This window comes from Heloderma suspectum, chromosome 1, assembly GCF_057233095.1.
Source record: "Heloderma suspectum isolate Gila_16-S chromosome 1, 16-S_ref, whole genome shotgun sequence".
NCBI lineage: Eukaryota > Metazoa > Chordata > Lepidosauria > Squamata > Helodermatidae > Heloderma > Heloderma suspectum.
Window position 1 is genome coordinate 84,247,435 of NC_139458.1, and position 11,941 is coordinate 84,259,375.

General features: G+C 41.6%; 1 protein-coding gene across 1 annotated transcript in view; it reads right to left on the reverse strand.

Moving 5' to 3' along the window:
* Nucleotides 1–11,941, reverse strand: part of LOC146357540 (transmembrane protein 263-like) — a 442,313-nt gene that overhangs the window by 274,234 nt on the left and 156,138 nt on the right. The gene's annotated exons all lie outside the window — the stretch shown is intronic.

Sequence of the window (11,941 nt, forward strand, 5' to 3'; positions counted from 1 at the left end):
GTTTCAAGTATTTCTAGTGATCTGTGTGATGGAGCAAGACTTCCAGTGACACTCGACAAACAGCAACTCAGAGGCAGAATTATTTATTATTTTACATTCATAATCAGCTAGCATTAATTCAAGCAAGATTTCCCTCCCTCTCCCTCCCCTTCACACTTAATGCTAATGCGTGCAGAAATCTTTAATTCATCATTGCATCCTGCTTCTTCTTTCTCCCTTGCTCTCCCCCTTGAGTCTTCTCCACAACAGTCACCCTCCTCCTGCTCCCCACACACAGATTTGGGAGTGCATAAGCAAAAGGACAGCTAAGGGAGCGGCTGTTTTCTCTTCTTGGCCAGTGACATTTTTAAAAACCCAGCACGTAGGTGCTCAATTGCAAGAGTGGTTCAGTATCTCGGTGAGCAGATGCTGTGTCACTTACAGGCCTCTCCTGCTGCAGACCTGTGGCTGGCCTCTCCAAGCTCCCACCCAAGCCCAGAGGCCAGGAGAGGCCCGCAAGCAGATGGCTGCTTATCTCAAAGTCTAATTATGTCACTTCAGACTGACGCTCATAGTCAGGGCTGAAACGAAAGCGGCGCATGCTGGTTTATCTCCTACTAATCTAGGTGTTGTTGTTGTTGTTTTTAATTTGGTGTTATTGCTGAATTCCATAAACACACAACACAACAAAAATGTATTTACCACAAATACAAACATTATAACATACAAATGATATAATCCACTAATTACAAAATATATGCCTACCAGCATTTTTTGATAGATTAGAATGACACATTATAAATCTTCTAATCGCATAATCCTGTACAAATTATAATGACCAATTTAGGTATTTTAAATTAATTCTAGATGTTAGCAATAAAGGGAATCCCTATTTAACAGTTTCTCCATCTAACCATCCATACAAATGTAATAGGAGAAGGGGAATGGGTAGTAAGAGAAAGGAAAGGGAAGGATTGGCCAAATATAAGAGAGCAGTGAAGGAAGGTTATCTATGGCACCTTTCTCTGCCTGACCATCTGTCTGTCTGTCTCTTTTACACACACACACACACACACACACCCCCTAGCAGCATACAAGTCATTTCCCTATGGTGTATGGAGAGTGTCTGTGAAACAAACATGGAAGAGTCAATACTGTGGGGTCCCCCCGCCCACTCAGTAATACTCCACTAGGAGAGAGATTGCCAGTCAGGTGGGAAAGACCCATGTGATTGGCTCTACCCACACAATGGTGTTATTTGTTTGTTATGTTTATTAGTCATCCAATAGCCTGGGTTCTCTGGGTGATGTACACCTAAACCATTTAAAACAATCAAAACACAGAATCCTTAAAATATAATCACAATAAACACTGAAATATCAAATACAGAAGTCAAAACCAGAACAGAGAAAATAGCCTTATCACAGTGCTAAAATAACTTAAAAGGGCAAAACACATCCCAATCACCATAAAATGAGAGACTAAATTGTTAATATCAACTTTTAAATAGTGTTAAAAGTATTAAGACTTTGTTAAAAGGCCTGAGAGAACAAAAAAGGCTTTGCTTAGTGCAGGAAACACATTAGTGAAAGTGCCAGTTACGCTTCTTTTGGGAGAGTGTTCTATTACCTGGCAGGCCACCACTACAAAGGCCCTCCCTTTCACTGCCACCCTAAGTTCAGGTTCCCGCAAACTCTTGAGGTGTGCAGGATCACACTGTGGGAAAGGAGCTCCCAGGCCACCGTTTGTGTATCTGAAGAGTGACCCAAGTTGTGAAAGGTTTCACATGTTATCTTTAAGAATGCTGCTGAATGGCCTGCTTCCAGTATCATACTGACAAAAATATGCACCACTGAAAAATGGTTTCAGTGGAACATGTATTTGGAAATGCTTCTTATGCATAACTCTGTGGGTAGTACATGGCATCATGCATACAAAAAACATGGTTCAGTCAATATATTCATGCGATCATTATAGATGTGGAAGTAAACACAAGTTAACTTTCCCCCACAACCTTGGTTGCATTGATTTAGATGAGTGTTTCACTGTGCAAATATTGTACGAAAAATTGCCTTATGATGGTCTGTCTGTCTGTCTGTCTATCAGCAGCTCTCTGAATTGGATCTTAGAGATGGTGCCAAAACAGATAAACTGTAATCCTTTGAATTAAAAATATGAGTTGAGACTCTGATAACAACTTTTATGTTATTATTTATGTATGTATTTATTTATTATTTATGTATGTATTTGATTTGGACCCCACCTTTCCACCAAGAAAATGGCACTCAAGGCACAGTTCTTCCTTTAGAATTCTGGGGGACCACACTGGAGCTGAAGTGGAAGCACGTAGTAGCAAGGAGCAGGTCTCAGACAGCAGAGAGCTGGTTTACTGCAGCTGACCAGAGTCAGGTATTGCAGGACCTGGGTGAGTTCCCAGAAACAGTAAGAATGGCGGCTCCATCGATTTCTGAACTTATCTACGCAAGAAAGGCTCCTGAGGATGACAAGCATTCCTACCTTCAAGTGAGGGTGCAAAGACTGAAGGGGAAAAGCTGTGAGAGAGCAGTGTACTGTGATATAACTGAATGGCTTTTGCCTTCACCACTGGGACCTTTGGAGAAGCTAACAGCTTTGGATTGTTTGATTGGGACTCTTCCCTTGAAGGTTCTGAGCAGCCTGTTCTGTGGTCAGAGACTGGCAATGTGTCTCCTCCTCAGAGAGGTCTCTATTGTGTTCATCCTCAATTTCCCACTGGAAATGGAGTGATTCAGAGGCTCTGATCCACTGATTCAGAGGCTGGGAGAGCTTGAGGTCACTGTCAGAGAGGAACAAGGCCATAAGTTGGTGAACCAGACTATTCAGGAGGGCATTTTGATTCACCAAAGTCTTAAAACTTGGATTTTAAGATTTAGTCAGTACATCAAGAAATTAACATTTTACCCGTTACCTTTAGACATTGGGTTTGAAACTGAAGGACACTACTCTGCATGCGAAACAGTTGGAGATGCACCAACTTCCTCCTCCCCATATCACATTTGATGGGGGAAACCCTTAAAGAAAGTGTTTCCTTCCAGTTTGCATCCAACACTGAAAGATCTTTTACACTTCAGGGTGCACAACTGTAGTTTCCTTTATAACAATGAGAAGCATGGTCAACTGAAACACATGTAAAAAGGTTTTGAAATACACAAATCTAATAAGTTAATTGCATTTCAGATGATAAATCAATTGTGAATTCTTTAATTGGTCCATAAGACTGCTGAAATCATCATCTAGGCAACAAATTACTTTTCTGCAGCAGTGCACAATTTAGGTGAGGGTCTCATAATACTGAGTGTGTCAGGACTTCTCCAGATGCTGTGAATGCACCTTGGCTCCTTCTAGGACTCTAGAATGCTGCTCATTCATCACTGTCAGCCCCCTTTGGCTACTTCATTCCTAAAGGCAAAGCATTAGCAAAGGTCAGAGCTCTTATCTAAGACATTGTCAATCGTGTTAATCCTTTTCTAAAACCTACAGTGTTTTCACACTGCTGGGTAAGAATTCCTTCTGGATTAACCTGAGATCTCCATAATCGCATTGCACTTTTTGCCCTAGAAATATTTGAACTAATCATAGTGAACAAATGAGAACTGAGGCAAAACCCTGACAAAATGATAAAGAGAAATTTAATTTAGGATTAGAGTTAGTAAATATCCATAGATTATTTGGTCCTCAGTAGCCAGACACAGCTGGGTTCTGTGTCTAACCAAATTTAGAAGGAATGGAGATGTTACAAGACAGAATGATCAAACTATGATGTCACAGTCAGCAAGCAAATCCTTGGTGACAATAGAGAGATTAGGCTATGACAACTAATGATTTTTAAAAAAAGGGTTAGACTGAGTTGCAACAGCTACTAATCGAGCACAATTTTTGGCTCGTAACTATTTCCTCTCTCCTCCTGGCTTTACTGGATGTGAAAGACCCCTTTGATTCTTCTTCAAAGAGCAGAACCTAAGGTTGATAAGTCTTTGTTCTCTATGGGTTGCAGTGGGGCTGTAGGAAGAAAGGCCTCGCTGTCTCCGAAGCCCCCACAGCTAAATGTGACAACTGCAGCGATAGTGAAGTCCAGTATGCAAGGGAAATGGTGGTAAAAGCAGAAACAGCCAATTGTCACTTCCTTCGTCTCTTATTGGGAGAGCAGCATGGAACAGCCCAGGTTACTAAAACCTAAACATTAAATAGATTAAAACCCCCACTGTAGTATAAACTCCTTTTCTCCACATCAGTAGAGGAATGCTAGTGTATGCCTGCAACCTATTTTGCCCTTTCTGATTCTTCCTTTATTAGCTCACCTTCTCAGGCAAAATGGAGTCAAGGTGCTGGAGAAACACTCAAAATGGCTGAGGAACATGCTCTCTGGGCAACACACTCAACATTCTTCTGTGACTGAACACTGCAGAGGAAATCAGTGGTGGACAAGCTATCATTCGGGGAAGCTTGTTCACCATCACTGATGTGCTTAAGAAGCTTTTGGTAAACTAGGGTGGCCAGGAAGGCAGTATGAAACTGCTAGTATATACTTGATAGTACTTGATAGTACCTGATGGCTGGCATGCAATAATTTCCAATACTTGACAGATAACATGCAGTGGCACCTCCTTATTGACTGTTATGGAATTTCATATTTGGAGCCTGCCAAATTAAAAGTAATCATGAGTTCAACCATTTCAATTCTGAAATAAGAAGTTCAGTTAAAATGTAAATTGCTTTTTGAATCTGAAATATATAATTTAAAATGTGAATGGTAAAAGTGGAAAATTGATATTTGTATGCGAGTACCAGAACCAGGTGGTTAGGGCCAACTGGACTGGAAATACTCATTGGATCAGCCTAATCCACATGTCACGGAGATCATCATGGGGAAATGGCTCCCAAGCAGGTAAGGGACTGCATGAAGGGAACCTACATCTTGGAGTTAGATGCAGAAGAAACATTTACTACTACAAGATCACTCAGATTAAATACAGTGGATAGATCATAGAAGAGAGGAATGGGATAAGATTCCCTGTACCAAGACTATGTCTATTAAGGACTAGAATACACTGGGATGTTAATCTATGTTCCACTTCCTCTGCACTACATGTGCTATTTAAAAAGCAAAGCTGTGGCCATAATCTGTCGAACACTTCATTATACATACTACATTAAGCAACATTACAGAAAAATACATTATACATTTAGCATCCACAGCTCTAGATTGCAATTTCATGCCACAAGGTATAATGAGCAAGAAAAGTAAAGTTAAAAGGGTGCTAAAATGTTAAAGTTATTTCTAACTAGCTCTTTCCTATGGAATATAGCCACCTGTCTGATATTAAAATTGAGAGCATCGTTTTAATGATTACGTTATCTGTGCCAATTGCACTAAAATAACTATGAAACAGTGCTCGGAGATGCTACCTAGTAGGTTTAAGAACAAAGCAAATGAATATATTGGTTTGAACTAGCTGCCTATTTATTTTAGCACTGAGTTCCCAAAGGTAGTTAGTGACAATGGCTCCAGAGGAAAATGCGCCCATATGCTATATGTCTATGAATGATAATAATTAATTATCCCCTATGCCAGACATAAGCATATAGCTTTCTTTTAGTAGCTGTTCTGTAAAACCTCCAAAGCCATAGCAGAAGATATCACCGTTTCATTTCCCCAGTATGGAAAGATCAACCACCAATTTGCCTCCATTCAGAATATCACTAGCAAGGTAGCAAGTTGTGTACAATATTTCTGGGACCGTGAGAAGGCAGTTTCCAAGCAATGGGAAAAGGTAGATTTTGCTCTTCCAGGAGCTGTCACAGAAGCTGAACCACACACAATATGTGATCAAAAAGTGTGGATCCCATTTATGAGTTAAGGAAGTAGCCCAAAGTATGTTGGATCACTGTCAGGCTTTCAACCCTGTACAAATTAGCTTAATTTTTATGTGGTAAAGTAATTACATTTCACTACAATAGGGATATGTGGAACATGTCCCATTATTTGCATGGGTGTTTTCTGCAGTTCTACTCCATGGTATCATATATTTGCAGATATTCCATGCAGATATCTCAGGTATCTTCAGAGCTTCCAAACAACTTCTGCACACACCTTTGTGTTTTTCCCCCTGAAGAAAAAAAGTGTTTTCCCTTCCCTGCTTGCTTACAAAAGGTTTGTGCATTCAGCTGCCAGACCTAGATAATTGCACATTATGTAGTCCACACACAAAGGCTGCAAGGAGCAGCAATGAAACTGGTAAGCTTGCTCCTCACCTCTGCTGCAGAAGCTCCTTCACTCAAAAGGTGCAACTGACAAGGGGTTAAACCCTCTTGTTAATTTCACCTTTAAGGTGGTGAAGCTTCTTTGGATTTTCAGAAGCAAGGGTATATAATAGCTTGTATCCAGCTGTGTCTGTCTGCCAGCAGAACAGACACCACTGGTAGAACTGATTCCCGCCTCCCCCTGCAGCCTCCTCTCTAGGGCAGATTTGGAGAGATCAGGGAAGGGGGGTGCAGGAGGATGAGGAGGAGAAGGTGAAATCCCATCACACAACTTTGGATAAAATTCCTTGCAGACAATTCTCTGAACCTATGTTGCTCATTATCTAGTGCCCTCCACCCACAAATGACAAGCATGGAGAGAGGCAAGCCCCTTCATTGGACAAATTAAACTGACAATATTTTCAAATCCTTCTCAATTTCATCTCCACTTTCCTGATTAGCTGACTAGGTGAAGGTAAAGTAGAACAGTTTCACCATGGCTCTTTGCAGCCTTGGTACACAAATCTCTGAGCTCAAGCAGAAGGTTGCACATTCAAATACAACATTCTCTCTCTCTGTCTGAGCAGTATGCACAAGAGTGTGGATTCAGCTACTGCTAATTTCCCGTCCTCACCCAGAAAATTAAATGGATTAAAATGGGAAAAAAGGAGTGAATGAAATACTTTTCCGCACCAGTAGAACTGCAATATCCACATAGAGAACTGAACCTGGAGAATTATCAGGGCATCCCTAGATCTTAGAAATGTGGCCCTCTATCACTATAGCTGTAAAGGTGAAAGATGGCAACGCACTTATTACAGAGTTTCCTTCTAAACCACTGACCTGTACAGCAGCATGAAAACCTGAGTCAGAAACCTGACAGAGCTGGAAGAGGAACTATGAAAGAGAAAACATCTGAAAATATAGGCTTGACCTCTCCTCCCCTGCCCACCTTTCAAACCTCAAACTACTGCTCCTCGGGTGAGCGGGGTGTCAGATACTAACAAAAATGCTTTTATCCAGCACCTTTGAACTTTTTGATGGGAGTTATATGACAAAAGGAGCTTTGCAGAACATCCTTGGTTCTTTCAGTACTGAACCTCTGATGGAACATGGCAGGTAGACAGTGCCAAGACTGAATAAAATAGCTTTCAGTTACATTAAACACAGATGTTCTATGCCAGCCTTCCCCAACCTAGTGCCCTCCAGATGGGTTGGACTACAATCCCATCCCTAGGGATGTCAGAGAAATCCAACACAGATTCAAATGACTGGATTTCTAAGAATTTGACCCACAGATTCCGCAATGGACTGGCATCTTCTGAGTCGCGTGTATTCTGCAAACTTGTGGACTTTTTCTTTTTTTTTTTACTTTCTGGAATTGTAAGCAAATTTACTCATACAGAAATACAAAAGTTACTGTAAAATAGGCTAATATATACAACATTTTAAAAACACGTTGCATCTCTGATCTCTCTTCTGCCTCCACCGTAAAGCACATTTTTGTGCACTTTGCTCATCTTAGAGCAGAGCTAAGAAAAATATGGAAAATGGTGTGTGTCAGCAAAAGTTATGTAAATTGCAGCTGACATTTTTGCATACTTTTCCAAAGGGGGTAGAATCTGATTCTGTCAATGAGCAGACGACGGAATGAATGACACCTGACAATCTATAAAACAGAAACAGAATAGCTTAAACAGAATTCGTACATCGCTATACATCACCCCCAGACAGCATATAGGGTTAGGCGCCAAGCTATGCAAATACAGGGACAAATCCAAATAGGGAAGTCAATTAATCAGGCAAATAGTCAAGCACAAAGTTTTCAGTTCAGAAAGAGAACAGGCTAAGATAGAGTGGTCAAGATACACGCAATCGTCAAAGTACAGTTTTACCACACAATTCGGTGTTTTCCAGGAGGTCTGAGGCACAGCCAAGGTCAAAACATGGGGGATCAGTCAAGTAGAAACACAATCCAAAAAGCAGAGTCAGGCAGGAGTCCAGCGGTCAGTAGCACGGAGGTTCAAATACACAGCAAAGTCAGGGAAACACAGGATACCAGAGACTAGAATCTGAGGTAAGACATTGACCTGGTTCACAAGATCATGTTCAAGCACGGTGGCTTATGTGGCATGTGCCAAGCACCTGCAGGCGCCCTTTTGGTAACCCAACCCCCACTCGTAGGTTATTTTGTCATCTGAACCCAGCAAAGGTGGGTTGTTGACATGGTTAACAAACCACCCACAACCCTAAAACAGCCCATGGGTTCTGGGTGGTTTGTTAAGTTTTATTGTGAGTTTAGCCTTGTTGATCACTGTGAATGAGTTCCATTGTTGGGATGTTTTCTTGATGGCTTGGGAATTTGTTTCCCTGACTTTCAGAATATGACACATCCCTCACAGTTAAGAGGAGAAGTATAGACACAGTTTGGAGTTAGTTTTGCAGTTGAATTTAGGGAAAACTAACTCGAAAGACAGACACTGGGAGACAATGGAGCTGTGAGGTGGCAGAAGTTAAAATAACTTGGAATGCAGAGGCTCTCTCTGGGAACCTGGTGTAGGAATAGCAGATTTCCTGCCAACTTTTAGGAGTGTCTATTTCCTTCCAATATTCTCTACGTGCATACTAATGAAGACACCACATTAGGAAGCATTAGGTAAACAATCTAATGCTCTATACAGAGGAATGTGTTCCTACAAGTATTCTAGCCACAGGTGAACATGTATGTAGCCTACATATGTTCTAGCAAGGGAATAGTGATGGGTGGTAGCTGGGGCATCACTCTGTATATGCCCAGTTATAAAGAACTGGCCAATAAAGTTCTCAGGGAAGAGCGTACTTGTTTGGAATGAGGGCAGACATTAGTGTATGTTTAGACGGGGATGCAAACTGAAACACTGGTTTGAGTTAGAAACATCGTTTTAAAAGGAATGTATTAAAAGGAGCAGCTCTATATCAAACGGTTGGAAACAAAACAAAATGTCTCATTTTCAATAAAGTCTCTTCAGAGACTGGAAATAGTATAATTACATATGCAATTCATGTTTGTTATGAAGGTCAGGAACTGTTGTAGCTAAATTAATCAATTACTTGGTGTTAACAGATGTTTCTCTACTGGCTCCTTCTCAGATATTTTAGTTTACTTTTGACAAGGTGATGATGGCGCTGAGAGCAGAGAGGCATAAGATTTGGCTCAAAAACACCTGCCCTATTACTTCTAGACCTGCTTTTTGGACACAAAAATTGAAAGCTCCTGGTTTGGGGAATATTATCCTTTTGCTGTTCTGCTTTATTTAAATAAATAAATAAATATATTAATTAATGTAAATTAATGTAAATTTTTAAAAAGGCTGGTATCCTGCTGTGCCTGGGCACTCGCGGGAATGACTTGTCATGCAACGGGGCTTTTGTGCTACTAAAAATAACCATGGAAATAAGCAGCAACACTCATTTCCAGATCAGGACAGGTCAGCAGAGCCCATTTCCACAAGTGCAATGGAAGCAGAGGAAACAGAGTGGCCCAGTTGGATACGGCCCACAAAAATACTTATGGAACAACTTTCAGACCCCCAAGTTCCCCAAGGTAATATACCCTTCATCTTTTCAAGTACCCTTAACCTTTTCCACAGTTGACTATGCAGAAATCTTTGTTCAGAGAGCTATATGAGTGCATGGATTTGTGAACTGGGCAGTAGTCCCACACTGGCATTAGAAGAGGGACAGAGCAAGATCTCTCTGACTTCTTCCTAAAGCTACACACAGGGAAACATAAGAACAGTGCAGGAGATTAATTCTGGGTGGAACACTAGGTAAGAAGACAGCAAATGACAAACTGGGTGGTGTCACCTAGTGGGTGGAGGGAAGGCAACTCTTTCTTTGTTTTATGTGTACGTTTTTTAGGTGCTGCAGATTGTTTAGGTGGGTTTTAGAAGTAAACAACAACAACCAGTCAATGCCTGCGTGCTGCTCACTGAAAGGACACTATGTATAGTGCGCATTTATTATAGTTGCGTCCCAATTATTAGTTTAAAAAGAATAACAATTTGATTTTCAATTGTTCGGTTACCTAAATTTCACTAAACTTAGCTATTACCAAAAGGCTCAATTTAGCCTTCTGGCAATGATAATGGGAATATGAGATTTCTTAGGATTTCATAAATCAAAGCTACCACCCATTCCTAGATGGACCATCCATTCAAGCTACTACTTGCATTCCCTAACACAATAACAGGCCATAGCCCAAAAAGCTTCAAAATAAACATCTTTCAATCTCAGTTTTGCGGGGAGAGCCTCTATATGAATAATTCTGGAAGGGATGAAAGTGTGTGTGTGTGCCAGGGGAGGGGGAGAGAGAATAGCATTCATCTTTCAAACATTCAGTGGTATTTCTTGCATCACAATATGTTAAAAACAGAAAAATATTCTGCAGTAGTGACTGCGTCTTTACAATTTCTTACTAAGTAGATACGTATAAACAGGGGCAACTGATGAAATGGTTCACTTGCAGGTGGATCAAGGGGAATTCCTATCCTTGCCAGAAACCGAAGGAGCAGTGCTAGAGATGGGGTGTGCCTCAGTCAGCACTCTCTAAGCGCATGCTGGCTGGCTGGATAGCAACCCTTGCTGATGTCAGCAACCTGCATGGGGGTGGGGCTTAGGATACTAGTCAGCAGTCACACACTTGCATGGTGTTGACTGAGACAACCCCCTGCTCCCATGGCAAGTTCCGGTTTGCCCTCCCACACTGGACTTCCTGCACCACTTCACAGGCCACAGAGTATAAATATATTTGTGGAGTATAAATATACTAAACAATTACAGAAAGTGAACTGGCCAAATCTTACAGAGCTACTATACAATGCAGCCAGGGATTAACTAGTTTGGTGTTTTAAAAACCACACTGTTTCTCATTTGACTGCTGTTTTCATAATCTGAAGGGCATCTCAACGCTTCAGGTTCTAGAGTAGAACTTTCACATGGACTCTTCACATGGTATACTTTGGATCAGGGACAGTGCAAAAGCTGGCCAGCCTTGGTGGCTGCATGATTTTGATTGGCGGGTAAAAATTCTACAGCCCATCCATCAAACTCTGCTGAACTACTAATGGGCATCCATCCGCCTGACCCCATCTCCTCCAGGTCTGATTTGGAATTGGACTCAGCAAACTGGAATTGGACTCCCTCCCCGCCCCCACCAAAAAATAATGGGGAAAGAGCTTGGTTAATTCTGAGACTAATTTGGACTCAGTCATGCTCTTGAGGACATAATCGGGAGTCCAATGAATCCCTCCCCCTGCAACCCTGTGAGCCTCTCTGAATCTGGCCAATGTGGCATCCGCATCAGTGGCTGCTGTTGCTTTGGCAGAAAGCAGGGAGAGAGGTCTCTATTTCTCCCCTTTTCTTATTCCTTCTGCTTCTTCCCACCTTCATCTCTTCCTCCCCCTTTCTGGCACTTGGAAGGGTGGGGAAATTACATTTCCCAGGACATCAGATTAGTGGGAGCTTCCCAGGTTTCAGATGCACCGGGAACTGCAATTGTTCCTAGCCCCCTGGGAAAATGTCACAGCGGCATTCCAAGTACCAGGGTGGAGGGAGAGAGAGAGAAGAAGGGGGAGGCCACTCTCCCTGCTGTCAATACAGGGAGTTAAGCAAAGTGATTAATCCCTGGCTCAGATTACAGTCT